The 17326-nt window shown below is 38.5% G+C and overlaps 1 protein-coding gene across 2 annotated transcripts in view; it reads right to left on the bottom strand.

The window, feature by feature from the left end:
• The window catches only part of RLIM (ring finger protein, LIM domain interacting), a 28414-nt gene extending 11714 nt beyond the window's left edge, over window positions 1–16700 (bottom strand). Inside the window, exons 1-2 of one of the 2 annotated variants that reach the window (XM_028135655.2) lie at window positions 16520–16700; window positions 14612–14675 (exon numbers count right to left, since the gene is read on the bottom strand). The gene's annotated coding sequence lies outside the window, so the exon portion shown is untranslated. The remainder of the gene's footprint in view (window positions 1–14611; window positions 14676–16519) is intronic. The other variant, XM_008158873.3, reaches the window with a different exon arrangement.
• Between the last annotated feature and the right edge of the window lie 626 nt (window positions 16701–17326).

Below are 17326 nucleotides of genomic sequence, written 5' to 3'. Positions count from 1 at the left end.
AATGGCAAAAACACCCGCATGTGGCCCGTGGGCCATAGTTTGAGGACGCCTGCCTAAGTGCAAATAAAAATAAAATTTCCTTATTTCAAAATCCATTTAACTAGGTCTACCAGTTAATAATGCAGATTTTTTTCAATAGATGGAGTTACACATATGTTGATATATAGGCAATTTGATATGTATGCTATTTTGTTGTATCGACAGCAAGCTTCAAAACTTCATGTCAAATCTGCTGAAGGTGTTAACATCATAGATATTTTTACACTTAAAAATGTAGAATTTCGTGCCAAAAAGGAAGAGCATTTGCGGGAAGTTTTAATTCATTACTTTATTTTGAAGAAAAAGTTATCGTATACTTTGGGAAGCTTATGGTGAACATGCTCATCTCAAGATACTTGTGAAAGCTGGTTTAAATGCTTTAAAAATGATTATTTCGATGTGAAAGACAAAGAACGTCCAGGTCAACCAAAAAAGTTTGAAGACCAACAATTACAAGCATTATTGGATGAAGATGCGTGTCAAACTCAAAAACAACTTGCAGAAAAATTACATGTTGCTCAGCAAACAATTTCCCATCATTTACAAGCAATGGGAAAGATTTTAAAGGAAGGAAAATGGGTGCCACATCAACTGAACGAAAGACAAATGGAAAACCGAAAAGTCATCAGTAAAATGTTGCTTCAATGGCATGAAAGAGTCTTTTTTTTTTTGCATAGAATTGTGACTGGCGATGAAAAGTGGATTTATTTTGAGAATCCCAAATGCACAAAATCATAGGTTGATCCAGGCCAACCATGAACATCGATCGACTGCAAGGCCCAATCTCTTCGGAAAGAAGACAATGCTCTGTGTTTGGTAGGATCAGGAAGCTATGGTGTATTATGAGCTTCTAAAACCAGGTGAAACCATTAATACTGATTGCTACCGACAACAAATAAATAATTTGAACTATGCTTTGATCGTGAAATGACCAGAATGTGCCAGAAGACACGGAAAAGTAATTTTGCTTCATGATGACACACCATCACACACTTCAAAACCAGTTAAAGACACGTTAAAAGATCTTGCCTAGGAAGTATTAATCTACCCGCTGTGTTCACCAGACCTTGCTCCTTCAGATTACCACTTGTTCCGATCGATGGCACACACACTTTCTGAGCAGCACTTCAAAATGTATAAAGAAGTGGAAAATTGGGTCTCTGAATGGTTTGTCTCAAAACAAGAAAAGTTCTATTGGGATGGTATCCACAAATTACCTAAAGATGGGGGAAATGTGTAGCTAGTGATCGACATTACTTGGAATAAAACACTTTTGATGTTTCTCTTGAAATTATCGTGTTTTCTTTGATTACAAAATCCGCATTATTAACTGGTACGCCTAGTAAGTGTGCAACTGAGGAGCTTCCACCTAACCTTCAATTGAAAGTGATAACTGCAGTGTAATGATATGTTAAAAGGTAAAGATGAAGAGAAGAGTCTAACAGAATTCTATAAATACTTTCTAAGGGATGAGTATGCTTCATTAAAATTATATGCTTCTGGCCCAGCCGGCTTAGCTATGAACCAGGAGGTCACAGTTCAATTCCCGGTCGGGGCACAGGCCCAGGTTGTGAGCTCCATCCCCAATATGGGGCTAGCAGGAGGCAGCCCATCAATGATTCTCTCTTATCATTATCTTTCTCTCTCTCCTTTCCTTTCTGAAATCAATAAAAACATATTTTTTAAAAAAACTATATACATCCGGATTGATTACATAGCAATACCTATATTGTGAAAGGACATTTTAAAGATAAAATATGGAAAATCTCATTTTATGTCAGGAGCACTAGATGAATACCTGCACATGATTTTGATGATAAGGAATATGTTTAACCCCAATTAAGAAAATGTTAACCCCAAAGAGAATGCCATTTTTAAAATTAGTAGACTTATATTACAAAATATTGTACTTGATTATTATTACACTAGAGGCCCAGTGCATGATTGAATCATGCACGTGTAGGGTCCCCTACATGCTTTCGCTTTCGATCACGGGGGAGCTGGGTGCCTGTCCGCTGGTGCACCAGGCGCCAGAGGCTTCTGAAAGGCCTGCTGCCTGAGCGGACAGGCACCCAGCTCCCCCGCTTTTGATGGTCCGCTTTTGATGGTCCGCGGCGGGACGTGAGCTCGCTGTCCCAGAGGCCCCGTCCCTTCTGTGCCGCAGCACAGCCATGGCGCAGACGCTGAGCTCGTGCTGCCGCTGGCGACGCAGCTCAGCGTCCCGCCGGCCCAACCAGCCACCCAGCCACCCCTAGTCCCGCCCCCCCCGCACCTCCTGGCCAATCATGGGCATAGCGAAGGTATGGTCAATTTGCATACTTGTCTATTATTAGGTAGGATTTTGAGTTCTTAATTTTTTTGGAAGTGATGGATAGGTTTATATCCTTGATTGTGGTGATAGTATCACAGGTATTTGCTTATGTCCAAACGCATCAAATTGAATTCATTAAACATGCAATATTTTGGTATATTAATTATACATAAATAAAACTCTTAAGAAATGTAATGAAATCACACATTTCCTCAAAAGTTCACATCCAACAAGCTATAAAACATCTACATAATTCCTAGAGTTGATTAACTGTTCTGCCTTCTTACTGGAACCTGTGATCTTGGAGAGATTGTTTTTAATTTTTTTTATGGGGAACCCTTCACAAAGGCAGGGCTGTTTAGTCCTTGAAATCCTTGTTGGGATCCAATCCTTCATCATTCTAATTTCTGAAGCATGTTACTATGGATGTGAAACTCATTTATCTGCCCATCTCCTTCCTGTAATTCAACATCATTTATACTGCTCTTAAAAATCGATGTCTTCTTATTTATTTCTAAGTTGCCTCTAGAAAGGGTATGAACTATTGCTTTTGTTGATTAGAAAAATAATTTTTCAGAATTCTGTATACCATGCTTCCCAAAATCTGACTTATTTGGGGGAAAATATGCACTATGAAACATCTCTACTAACATTTATTATTACTATAAACTCAGCATTAAAACTGCATTTTACTTTGTTTTTTACATTTTAAGTTTTATCAAGAAAAACTTGGTGGAAATTTGGCTTCTCTCTTTATATATCAATAACTACATAATATGCTCCAATTTTACTTTTTTTTATCAGCAACGCAAAAAAATTACTACCTGGCCTTTTACAGAAAGTTTGATAACCTCTGCTCTAGATACTACATAAAACTGGCCCAAATTCTTAATTATCATTCACTACTTATATGGCCTTAGGAAATACTAGCAGATTTCCACACACTCTAAATTAACTGGTGGTAAACAATCTAAAATTCCATCCAACTTCAGCTGGATCTTTTTAAGTTCACAATGACAAAATAAAAGTTAATCCCATGAGCATATGATAATCTGATTTGTAGAAAAAAAAGGAAATCTATACATAATGGTACCAGGATTTAATGTCACACACAACACATGAAATTATCTGGATGTTCGTAAGTCAATACTAAAGAGAAAAATAACAACAAACCTTGCAGATATAAAAAATAAAAACCCTAGTCTCTACCTGTCTGCTGAACCTAAACAAATTTTAGTTCAGACATGGGGGCACATCTAGATTTCCATCTTCCCTTAGATAATTATTCTTAGAACTATCCTATCATTGTTTAAACAAATGAGATGAACACATCAAGGAAGGGGTAGGAAGGATAACCTTAACATTTTTTGAAAAAGCTTTCTAATCTCATGACTAACAATCCATAATTTTGGTAAGACTAAACTATAGACATTTCTGAAAGATGTTGTTTTTATAGTAACTTGAAACTTTAAGATGACTAGAAATCAACAGCTTAAATAAAACATTCATAAAAGTTACATGGGCCAGCCAATAGAAAAATTAACAAAAGGAAACCACATTTTTCCATATGTAGCTAACTAATATTATTTGGTATTGATAATAGTAAGCAGCTAATTTTTTTTAAATATAGAAAAGCACAAAGGAAAAAGTACTTTAGCTGCAATTCCTCAAATCAAAGAAAACCACATAAACATCTGGCTACTGTACTTAAGCAGTTACTATTTTGAATGCTAATAATATGAAAGTTATGAAGTAAGTCCATTTGTGAAGGACCAATGAGTTCTGAAATTCAACAGTAGAGTTGAAAGGCTTTAAAAATATAAATCTTTCAAATAAGGCAAAAATGTCTGATTAAGTTCTGACATTTTAAGGACATGAACCAAAAAAACAAACAAACATTAAACTCATGTACCAAGCACTGTTATGGGACAGATTTTTAAAATGGTTTTGAAAAAGAGTACCTAAAACAAGAAAGGGGTCTTGTACTGAGTATGTGGGAGAGTTGGTATAATAACAAGATGTAAGATAGAGGCACTCAAGTTCTATTTTGTTTCTATTTGATTCAATAAGAAAAATCACCTTCCAACTGGAAATAGTGGCAAAAACAAACTTTTCAAAGAGAGAGTTAAGAGCCTAAATTTCAAAACTTCTAATGATAATCTTTGAGAAATAATAGAGAACAGGAGATACTAAAATACTAGACTTTAAAAATATCTAATCTTCAAAGAAAGTGACATGTATAGACTATAGCATAGCAAAATCTGACAATAAACCCAAGGGAAAATTCTTCAAACATGTACAAGAATATGTGTTCACCAGAAGTAGGGATCATTGCCAAATTAACCTCATTTTCTTCACATAGGGGTGTTTCTCAACCTTGGTTTGCACATGAGAATCACCTGAGGAGCTTTCTCTGGGGTTGACCAGACAGCAATATTTTTACAATTTCACAGTTAATTATATTGTGCAATCAGGGCTGAGAACCATTAAGACAATACTGCTGACTAGTCTGATTTGGTTTCTATACAGAGACCAAAAAGGTTTTTCATGCTATCTTTATGAAGAAATGTGGGCTAGAGCAGTGCTTCTCAAACATCAGCAAACAAACTGAATCACCTGAAAATCTTGTTAAAATGCAGATTCTAATTTGGTAGATTGGAAGTGCAGCTTAGAACCTGCATTTTATTTGTAATTTTAAATTTTTTTTATATTTTTATTAATTTCAGAAAGGGAGAAAGATAGAAACATCAATGATGAGAGAGAATCAATTGGCTGCCTCCTGCATGCCCCACACTAGGATTGAGCCTGCAGCCTGGACATGTGCCCTGACCAGGAATCAAACCATGACCTCCCAGTTCATAGGTCCATGCTCAACCACTGAGCCATACAACCTGGGCAGAACCCGCATTTTAAATAAGTCTCCAAGTAATGTTATCGCTTTTGATGCTAGAATCAGTTTGAGCAACAAGGACCTTGAGGACAATATAGTTTAAGAGATTCACATTGAATACCACCCTCAAAGATTATGGACCAATGTTACCTTGAACATTTTACTAAGAGTTATACAGCTAAAATAACTCATAGTAAGAGTACTACAGAGAAAGGGAAAAACCTGTCTGGGCAGTTCACATGAAGATAACCTGGCATTTTTAGTTAACAAAAGTTAAATAAAAAGCCTGGCTGAAACCGGTTTGGCTCAGTGGATAGAGCGTCGGCCTGCAGACTGAAAGGTCCCAGGTTCGATTCCAGTCAGGGGCATGTACCTTGGTTGCAGGCACGTCCCCGGTGGGGGGTGTGCAGGAGGCAGCTGATCGATGTTTCTAGCTTTCTATCCCTCTCCCTTCCTCTCTGTAAAACATCAATAAAATATATTAAAAAATAAAATAAAATAAAGTGTATCTCCCCAAAATGAGAATTAAAAAAATAAATAATAAAAAGCCTGTTTGACCTGCCTGCCTATGAAATCTAACATAGTCCTACACTGCTTTCACAGACCAGTGTTCAATAAAGGTATATAACTGTCTCACTGCAACCTTCTGTTCACACTATATGTGGACTATCTGAAACATTTTAAATACCTGCAGAAGAAAAAGGGACAAACAGAAGAAAGTATCTAGAGTAACCAAGATGATGACAAGCCAGGGAACATCATAAAAGAAATGGTAAAATAACCTGGAGATGTCTAGTGTGAAGACAAAAACGGGCACGATTACTGTCTTCAAATATTTAGTTATAACATGAAAAAGTGACAAAATATAGGGTCAAACTAGAGCCAATAGTTGAAGAAACATAGAAGCATATAATTCATTGTTTTAATACAATAACCTAACAAGTAAAATTGTCCCAAAGTAACCTCCTGAAGCAAGCAAACTACCCATTTCTGGAAATATTCAAGCAGAGGCTTTATATTAAAGAGGGGAATCCTTATCAGGTAAGAATTTGAATATACTGATTTCAAAAGACCCTTTGGACTAAAATGTCATTAAGTCAAATGGATTAAGTATCTTGGTTTTCTCTTCTGGGCTTACAGGTCATATTTATTTTTCCCCTTTTTATTGAATATTTTAGGGTGACACTGGTTAACAAAATTGTACAGGTTTCAGGTACACAATTCCACAACACATCATCTGTACACTATATTGTGTTCACCACCCAACTCTCCTGCCATCACCATGTATCCCCACTATACCCTCTTACATCTCCTCCCCACCCACCAATCACCACACTGCTGTCCCAGTCCATGAGTTTTTTTCTCTTTTCCTTTTTTGCTCAATCCCTCCACCCCTTCATATCCTCCAACAGCTGTCAGCCTGCTCTCTATCTATGAGTCCGTCTCTATTTTGCCTGTTCATTTTGTTCATGAGATTCCACACGAGTGAAATCATGACACTTTCTTGACAAACCAATTAACTTAGGTTGCCCCATCCCAGCCCTCCTACCATCACACTTCTACTAATGCTGTTCCCTCAGCCCTTTTTTAAGTTCTCCCCATTTCATTCACCCTTCAATGTTCCATGAAATCCTATCTAAGTAATTATTACTATTTCACCTAGCAATTTTTTGCATTCATCTCTGCCCACAGCATTTGTCTGTGCCATCAAAGTGGCACTTTGTGCCTGATATGGTCTTTTATATATTTAATATATAGCTTACTTATCCAACATAAAGAAATCATTTCAAAATGTTATCAACATAAAATCAGTGAAGTGTTTTACATTCTTTTTTTATAACAAGTCTCTGAAATCTGGTGTATATGTTATACTCACAGCACATCTCCAACTGGATGCTAAATTAGCAATTGTTCAATAAAAACAAACATAAAAATAATAAATTAGCAATGGTTCAACTGAAATGCAGTTCTATCAAAACAACAGCTTGTTTTATGAAAAAATATTTTACACTGCTTTAGTTTTTTATTTAACTTTATGAAAATTAAAGAAAATTTAAAGTTCAGTTCCTCAGCTACCCTAGTGACATTTCAAGTGTCCAGTAGCTACATGTGCATTTTGAAAAAGGAAATCCTGAAAGTAAGCAATATTCTAAAATGCCTTGTAAAATAATCTTACACATACCCAATGAGCCTGGTCTCATTTTAAACAGTTCCTTCACCACTTAAGTGGCATATACTGGAAAATGTAATAAATATAAACCACAAGTTCAGCCCCTGGAAGATGTAATGGCACTGTTTGTTAAGTGAAAACGAAAGGTTAAAGATCCAAGCCATAGATGTCAGAGGACCACAGTCCAAATGATCAAATACATCTCTTTCCATTTTGCTGTGAAAATATTAGTGAAGAATTATGTTAAAAAATTGTAGTACATTTCCAATTTAACTACTAAGAGGAAAAAAAAGAATCCCTACACACCCCTGGGCTCCTTCTATCATCATAAAAGAGAAGAACTTCAATCTATTATCTTACTGTCAGTTATAATATTCATGTGCATAAATCAGAAATTTTGGATTGAGTATACAATTAGCATCAGCCACTTTTAAACTTAAATCCTATCCTATATAATAAAATCCTATTATGCAAATTGACCAGCCAGAGGAACCACCGGTCGCTATGTTGCACACTGACCACCAGGGGGCAGACACTCAACACAGGAGGTGCCCTCTGGTGGTCAGTGTGCTCCCACAGGGGGAGTGCCGCTCAGCCAGAAGCCAGGCTCATGGCTGGTGAGTGCAGTGGAGGTGGCGGGAGCCTCTCCTGCCTCCAACTCCAGGGCAGCACTAAGGACCCCAAGGGGGATGTCCACCTGCTGGCTTAGGCCTGCTCCCCAGAGGCCTCTAGTATTTCTATGAAAAACTTACCAATAGAACAATTTAAGAGAAAAAAAATACATAAATGTTCTTAAATCACTTAGCTCTCCCCCTAACTATAAGCAATACCCACCACTCTATATTTACACAGTCCTTTCACCTATATTTCATTTAATCCTTACAACAGTTGTATGAAGAACACCTCACTACCTCTATTTTACAGATATAAGAAACAGAAGCACAGAGAGAGGAAGTGATTACCAAAGGCTATGTGGCTAGTAAGCAGAAAGAGACAGTACTTAAATCCAGGTCTTCTGATCCATATTCAGTCAACTTTCCACTAAATGGACAACTGCCTCCCAATATATTCCAAGACTATATATTTTAAAATACATTCTATCAATCCCAATAGACATATTTCAAGTGTTCAATGTCTCTATGAGCTTTGTATACTAGGTTGATTCCTCATTTAAAAATTTCCAAAGTGATAAAACACCTTTATAAGTACTATACACCCAGCAGGACTTAACTTTTGAATCAGTCAACTGTTAGTGTATCTGTTTTAAATACAGTTGTCCCCTAGATAAACAGCATATTTTATTAACCTTATCTATCTCGGCATACTGTGTACCAATGTATCCAAATCCATTCCTGGAAACAAACGGCCAAATTAGAAATTTTGCCCAGTCATTTCAAAAATTACTCACAATGTATGACAGTGCCGGGTAAATTTAATTCTGAGGAGAAAAATCCAACAAGAAAACCAAACCTGAGATTTATTAACTGTAATTAGAGAATTTAGAACAGATTATATTTACCTTGAGAATTTTAAAGCATTGTTAGTCATTAACATATATTAATATAAATTACGCAGACTACTATGTTTCTGACCACTGCTAAAAGCATTTCATTTAATCATCCTAATCCATTTACTCCAATGCTTAAATATGTAATTTTTATGGGGTGAAAAGTCACTTAAGACATTTTGATCAGTACTAATAGGTTGGACACGTGGTGCTAAGTATAAGTACACACATTATATTCAATGGACATACTGCATCTTGGTACCCAATTATGGAGACTTAAGGGAACAAAATGTACTGTTAACAAAATGACAGTCTTTACTAAACTGAATTCTGAAATTCAAATGCTTTTTTGAGTATCAATTTAAAAATAAGCCACACTTACTAAGTCTGGAAGAAATACCATCTTTTTCAAAACAAAAAGGGAGGGAGGAATCAAGGTAACCTAATATCAACCAACTACTAAAGTAGTATCTTGAGTATTTTCATGTGTTCATACAAACTCCAAACTAAAAAGTGTTCTAAAGTAGAACATGCTGATTAAAAAAAAAAACAAAAAAAACCCGACATAGGTATCAACATACAAATGTGTCATTGAAAAGAGAAGGGCAGATATCATTCTGTTTGCAACAGAGATTCATTAAAACTTCAGAATAGATGTAAATTAATGGCATACTATCTGTGTCAATAAAGAAAATGTTAGATCATTAATACCGTCACCAGAAAAAAATATAATGCAGTTAAAAAAAATCAAGTCACAAAGAACTATCACATATGTAGTCACCAAAAGTGTTGGGAATTCTTCATATATAGAATGTTTAATTAAAATGTTATGGCATTTGGCCCTAGCTGGTTTGGCTCAGTGGATAGAGCATCAGCCTGTGGACTGAAGGGTCCCGGGTTCAATTCCGGTCAAGGGCACATGCCTGGATTGTGGGCTCGATCCCCAGTAGGGGGTGTGCAGGAGGCAGACGATCAATTATTCTCTCTCATCATTGATGTTTCTATCTCCCTCTTCCTTCCTCTCTGAAATCAATCAAAAAATACATTTTTTAAATGTTATGGCATTTGTAACAGACAAATGAAAGGTTGATAACACCCAGGATGGCTTTTTTTTATTCCATGTACTTCATGGTCTTCAGCTGTGTAAAAGAACAAACAAACAAAAAAACAGGAATACTGGGTTCTTGTCTTAGCTGTAACATTAACTATTACTAGATGTGTTAATTTGGCCAATTCAGTTAACCACTTGTGCCTCAGGTTCTCCATCAATATTAGAGTATTGGATTATTAAAGTATAAAGTACTTTCCAGTTCTATGAATTCATGACTATGAATAAGACTAGAGGCCCAGTGCACGAAATTCATGCACGGGGAGGGGGTTGTCCCTCAGCCCAGCTTGCACCCTTTCCAATCTGGGACATCCCTCTCACAATCCAGGACTGCTGGCTCCCAACCACTCGCCTGCCTGCCCAATTGCCCCTAACCACTTCTGCCTGCCAGCCTGATCACCCCTAACCACTCCCCTGCCAGCCTGATTGATGCTTAATTTCTCCTCTGCCAGCCCGATTACCCCTAACTGCCCTCTCTTGCCAAACTGGTCACTCCTAACTGCCCTCCCTGCTGGCCTGGTCCCCCCCAACTGCCCTCCCCTACAGGCCTGGTCCCCCCAACTGCCCTCACCTGCAGGCCTGGTTCCCCCAACTGCCCTCCCCTGCTGGCCTGGTCACCCCTAACTGCCCTCCCCTGCTGGCCTGGTCACCCCAAACTGCCCTACCCTGCTGGCCGGGTCCCCCCTAACTGCCCTCCCCTGCAGGCCTGGTCCTCCCCCAACTGCCCTCCCCGCTTGGTCCCTGCGACCCCTGGCCGGGCGACAGGCCCAAGCACTCCAGCCTCGCTGCTCAGCCCTAGACATCCCAGAGGCAGCAGAGCAGCGAGGCTTGACCCGCTACCCGAGTGGGCAGATCCCGCCTCTCCACTTGGTCCCCATGACCGCTGGCCGGGCCAACAGGCCCAAGCACTCCAGCGGCGGGGCTGAGGGGACTGGGTGCCACCATCTTGTGGCTATGGGTGCCGCCATCTTTGTGAAGGAGCGACAGTTAATTTGCATATTACTCTTTTATTGGATAGGATATAACCAAGGTCACATTACAGTATTAAGACAGAAAAAAATAAACCATAAGAAACATAAAAAACTAGGACGTAAGATAAAAAGCTATGATTTTCTCACTCATGTATTTCAATCTCCCTTTTGGTCACTTATCTGTTTGAAAATAAAGCACTCCCCTTTTAAAAGCAGGGGGAAGCTGATGCTTCACTGCCTTTACTTATTTATTGTATGATACCTCTCACCACCCACACAATTTGTTGATTATTTCCAGCATTGGCCTATCAGAGGATGCTACCCAGGGCTCCACCACTGCTGATACTATTGCAATATGAGATTATAAAATATTATTTGTATGGCAATGTTAGCTTAGCCTCACTTATATTCTATTTCTACCACTTGAAAAGGACAACAACAAAAATACACAAAAGGATTCAGAAATGTCCTTCGTATGTCTAATCTCTTTACAAGTCTACTGACTTGCAGCTCACAATTTTGACTATTACTCTAAAACAGTAAGATCAAAAGAAAGTCAACAAATCAAAGACAGAGATCAAGCCAAATGCTGCCAATTCATAGGAGCAAGTTAGTTTTCAAAGGAAGCCATTATGACATTTCAATTCACTCAAGTACTTGAGATGGAATTTCATCTTCTTCGATTACCCATTTCACTGAGGTGCCTCACTACATTAGAATTTGGTCTTATCCACACAAACTCCATTCTGACTTGCTTTTCATTATTCCCAAGAAGTAAAAAAATTACTCAAAACCCAGAAGTGTCATGTATTTATAAAAAAGTTACTAAAGTAAAATTACTGATTACTAGCAATTTTGGTGATAATTGGTAAATAAAATACTATTTTTGAGGACACGAGTTTTCCATCAAAAATTAACTTTTTAAGCCCTAGCTAGTTTGGCTCAGTGGATAGAGCAGCAGCCTTTGGACTGAAGGGTCCCGGATTCCAGTCGAGGGCACATGCCCAGGTTTCGGTCCCCAGTAGGGGGTGTGTAGGAGGCAGCTTGATCAATGATTCTCTCTCATCATTGATGTTTCTATCTCTCTCCTTCTCCCTTCCTCTCTGAAGCCAATAAAAATATTAAATAAATAAATAAGAGTGAAGCCAATGTTTAAAATTAGCCCTGGCCGGGTGGCTCAATTGGTTGGAGAGCCTCTTCCTGTACACCAAAAGGTTTCAGATTTGATTCCCAGTCAGGGCACATAACTAGGTTGCAGGTTCGATCCCCAGAGTCAGGGTTATGGAAGGCAACCAACTGATGTTTCTCTCTCCCTTCCTCTCTCTCTCTATCTAAAAAAAAAAAAAAAAAAAAAATCAATAAAAACATATCCTCGGTGAGGATAAATAAAAATACATTTAAAATCACTTGACTAAAAAAATAAATTATCTACATAAATGACTTGTTATATTATTTGAAGAAATCAATTTTGTGTTACAGAACCAAACATGCTGACAACTGTGATTCCTGAACCTGTGTTTCTAAATAGAAATGATGACAAAGGTGACTATATATCCCGTTTGTACAGTAGCAGTCTATACCTGTTGTCCTATAGTACTTAATAGGAACCCGGTCCTCTTTCATTCTCAAAACCCAGTTTGAATAAATTATATGGCTACTTAGATGTAACTGACGGTAACTTTAGGGAATAAAAAATGAAAATTGTAATTAAGAGTTAACTCCGTCCTACAAGCAAGTGGAAGAGCAAAAGGAAAGAGACTTTTCATTCCAGAAAAGATTATTGAACACAATATTCCCCCCCACACACAATAAGTTCATCACCATGCAAATGTTATAACAGAAGCCCAACCTGTAGTCATGAAATTATTGCAGAAGGTCCACGAATCTATATACACACCACACACTGTCTACAGCTATTTGTCTCAACATATGTAGGTGCTATTATGACTAAAGAAATTAAAATATTGGGTTGGAGCACTAAAATACAAGAAAATGGACAATAAAATATTGACTATATGTATTCCAAACAAAACCACAAGTTCATAAGTATATTCCCAAATCGTTCAAAATTGCCAAGATTTTTTTTTTAAATCTAATAGATATTTCTTTTGATAAAAGGTAATATGAACTGCTTGACTTTCTGGGAAACTTCCATATTCAAGGTTGAGAAAAATAGATACAGAAGTACTATTGCTTTCTTATATTGGTTGTCAAAACCTCAAGGGATTAAGTAAACTGGCTACTTTTTAAATCTTTTGTGTTACACAGAAATGTTAAGGAATTAGACAAACAAAAAAGAAAAACACATCCCAGCCCAAGGCCATGGCCCAAAATTCTAGCACCTAATTGATCTGGGTTTGCCAGGACTTTTCACATTGTAATTGGTTTCATATTGTAAGTTGTAAATTAAGGGGGCTGGTCCATGACTAGGGCTGTGGAAAAAGTAATATACACATTATACTTCCATGAATGCAGATGCACCTTTGACCTACTGTGTTACTTAAGGCTTCATTACATATTCACTAACCTGAAAGAATATATCCAACCAGCCTAATATTTGTAGATGTTATTTCATAATTAAGCCATTTCACAAAACCATTTCTGATTTTAAATTATCAAATTATACAGTAATAGCTGAAACAGGGGAAAAAAGGAGGGGGGTAATTGCTAAATAAGTCTCACCTGCTCCACAAAGCAGATTCTCTTTAAGCTTTTGATGCAATATAACCTATAGATTTTTTATTACAACCTTCATTTCTTTGCATTTCTGATCTAAACAGAGCAATTAAGTCTAGAGGCAAAAAAGTTTAGTGACTTCAGGCATTAGACGGACCTGGGTTAAAATGGGGGCTCTGCCACTTATTAGCTATTTAATTGAGGACAAATTATTTAATAACCTCTTCCCGGAGTCTCAGTTACCTCAGTAAAATAGATAACATCCTCATGAAGCTTTGCTGTGATGATTATAAAATCATTCATGTAATAGCACAGGACCTAGCACATAAGCACTCAATACAAGTTAGTTATGAATTTAGGCTAACTACCCATCCCAGTTTGCTTGAGACAATCTTGTTTGTGCCTGTTGTCCAAACATAATTATTAATAATGTCCCTTTTGCTCTTAAAAGCAACCCAGCTAGGGCAATAAATTATGTGGTTACTTTAACGATGATGATTAAAAGAGTTAATACCAATTAAAGTATTTTATATCAATTACTTTTTGAATCTTGAAGGAGAAAAAAATAGAACACAAAATAATGTAAGATCATGTTCCTGTAATCAAGTCTACTGATATTTTTAGCTATTCAATGAACATATAAACAGTATTTATTTATACCCATCTTGTTCATTCTGTTCTGCACAAGTACTAGTAAACTTCAGACATTATTTTAAAACAAGAAAATTCACAGATAAAGCACTAATGAGTTCCAGCTACTTAGGAACACTACCCTTTGAATTACCAGTATAAACATCCATTCTCATCATGAAGTATGCCCAACACCAACTAACATGTATCAAATAAGCCCATCCAATTACAGGGTCTGCAAAACTGAATATTTTAAAACATGCAATCTATACATAAATAATCAGGAGACGCAACAAAAAAATAAATTACCTGACTGTTATGACATAGTATTGTAATACAATAAACTGGATTTTAGTTTTCTTCACACTCTGCTCTAGAAAAAAAAAGAATCCATTATTCTTCCTCTTTTATATTTTCTTTGAAATACACATTTTAAAAAATACACATCATATATATTGTAGTCTCTCTCACACACACAACACACACACACACAAACGCACAACTATCCAATCTAATTCAATATTAAGATATTTGGGGAGACTGAGGTTAGAAGGAACCAGGAATCTTATATTCTAGATATAAGATTTCCAATCTATCGTTTAATATAAGCTTGCTTAAAATAGGCCTTACTTTATCAGACCAGTAATTACTTTCATATTTTGATACTTTTGAGGACTTACTGGGAACTTTACAGTTACCTCTGTAAAGTAGTCCTAGCAGTGGCCTAGGCCTAAGGCAGAAACTAAAAAAGTATGAAAGAACATCAGGATGAAACATTTTTCAGTAAGAAAAGTGTGTCCTAAAATCATATTTTAAAAAGTATTTAGATTGGTCTTCCTGAGTACTTTATTTTTACAATTTAGAAAAACGAGTTTTTTGGGGGGCGGGGAGAGGGAAACTAAAATTGTGCCTGCCTGTTCTCAAGTAATCCTGGATGAACATAATGTACCTGATGGGATGATATGAGTAGTTATTTTGTCTTTAATCATGGAGAATGAAATAAATGATTAGTAGTTAGTAGTACGTTTATTTCTTCCTTCCTTCAATCACCCAAAGATATTGTGGTTAATTCTCATTCAGGACGTGCAGGCTCCTTATTTCCAGCAAAAATTATTGTGGGGCAAAAGGTGGATGACAACCCTATATAAATGCTTCCCCTTGCCCCCAAACGATAGAATGACCTAGATAATAAACCTGCTAGGCCTCAGATTCGAGGACTAACCTGTGGAATAAGTATGGTGAAACTGTCTAGGGAAGGAACGTGGCTGTCTCCTCCATCTTGAAATTAATCAGCATAAGGGAAAAAGGGACTGAGTATTCAGGAAGCAGAAGCCCAACCGGTTAATACTAGTTGCTAAAGCTATGGCGTACGTGGCAGGTACCGCCCGCAGAAGCCAAGACCCTTAGGCTTTTTTTTTAGGGGGCGGGGGTTGGCTGATTGAACGGAAATTAACTTGAAAATCATCTGGCCAAATTCCTCCCTTTACAAGGGTAAAACAACACGCAATTGCTCTTCCCTCCTTTTTTTGGGGGGGGGAGGGGAGGAGGGAAGGGTGGGTATCCTTACTGTGATATCTGGCAAAGGATATTCCAGGGTTATTCAAGCGAGGGAGTAAACCACATTTGCCTCAGATCCTCAGGGAAGATGTCATCATGGCCCCAGGGGGCGCCTAATTGATAGTGCCCTGCATGAGTGCTCAAAATGAGGTTTTGCAAATCCTGTGAAGTCTCAAGGCCCAAGAATTCCCAGCATCTGACTTACAGCAGCCAGATTCCCCCCCCCGCCCCCAATCCCAAACCCCAGCCCACCGAGTTAAAGGGGCGGAGAGAGGCAAAGAAAGTCTCCAAAGAACCAAGGAGAGAAAACCCTGAAAAGATTAAAAGATTCTCACGCCTGAGGCCAAACTTGAAAATCCCCTCCCCCAAATTCTCAAGAATGCAGGGTCCCGGCTGCGGGTAGCGCGGCCACAAAAAAGAAATATTTCCCCAGCACCATCCCCTTCGGAAAGCTGTCGACTATACACCCAACTAAAATGGCAGCGGCGACTACGCCACGCAGCCCCCCGCAGCAACCAGCGCCTGGGGTCCGGAAGCGGCGCCTAGCCTCCTCCACCACAGGCCACTCAGGCCATTTTGAGAAAAAGCGGCAGCCGCAACTCCGCTGTCTTCCTCTCGCTCTCCATCCATTTCTCAGAGGACCCCCAAAGCTTCACTTACTCGGTTTTAGTTGTTGGAATCCGAGTTGGTTGGTAAGGCCGCCGCCGCTGAGGCTCCTGCGAGCCTCTCTTTTCGCCGCTCTCAGACCCGCCTCCGATGAGTCGCTGGTTGAGACCCGCCTCTAGCCCAGCGCCCGCTCGGAAACGTTGCTCAGGCAGCCATTATCTCCCCCATTGTTACCAAGCAGCGGCAGGAAACGACTGCCCACAACAGGAAGTGATGATGCCTTATCCAGGGCCTCAACCTCCCCCCCCCCCGCCCCTCAGCCTATTAGCCAATCCCAGGCGATTCCTCGAAAAGGCTTGGCGGGAGGAGGGAGGACCGCCGACAAGACTACGCGGCAAGGCGGGCTCCGGGCTGGAAAAGGAAAGCTGCTTGTGATGCCCACAGTGTGACAAGCCCCACCTTCCTCCGCCATTTTGAATTGTGGCGAGAAATTAGCGTTCTGAGAATTGTGGGAACCTTTGCTTTCCCATTTTGAAAACTGAAGCACGTCACCTTCTAATGGCTTAAAGCCGTTTTTTCAGAGAGCTAAAAATGTGATATTAGTTTAACTTGAGGTCGCTTCACACAATTAATCCAGACTAGTTCATACACCATCCTACCTTTTATTCAATGTATATATTTATTAAGCGCCAACTGTATGTTAAACACTGTTGTACACGTTGGGAATACAGCGGAAATAAAAACAGACCAAAATACGAGTTCTCATAGACAGAGAGAGAGAGAGAGAGAGAGAGAGAATAAAAGTGAGAGAGAGGGGTGAGAAAGAGCTACGAATTGCAATTTCAAAAAAAGAGTGGTCAG

This window comes from Eptesicus fuscus, chromosome 1 (genome assembly GCF_027574615.1).
Source record: "Eptesicus fuscus isolate TK198812 chromosome 1, DD_ASM_mEF_20220401, whole genome shotgun sequence".
Lineage (NCBI taxonomy): Eukaryota > Metazoa > Chordata > Mammalia > Chiroptera > Vespertilionidae > Eptesicus > Eptesicus fuscus.
Note: the sequence above shows the minus strand (reverse complement) of the source record. Positions and strands in the feature narration are given on the sequence as shown.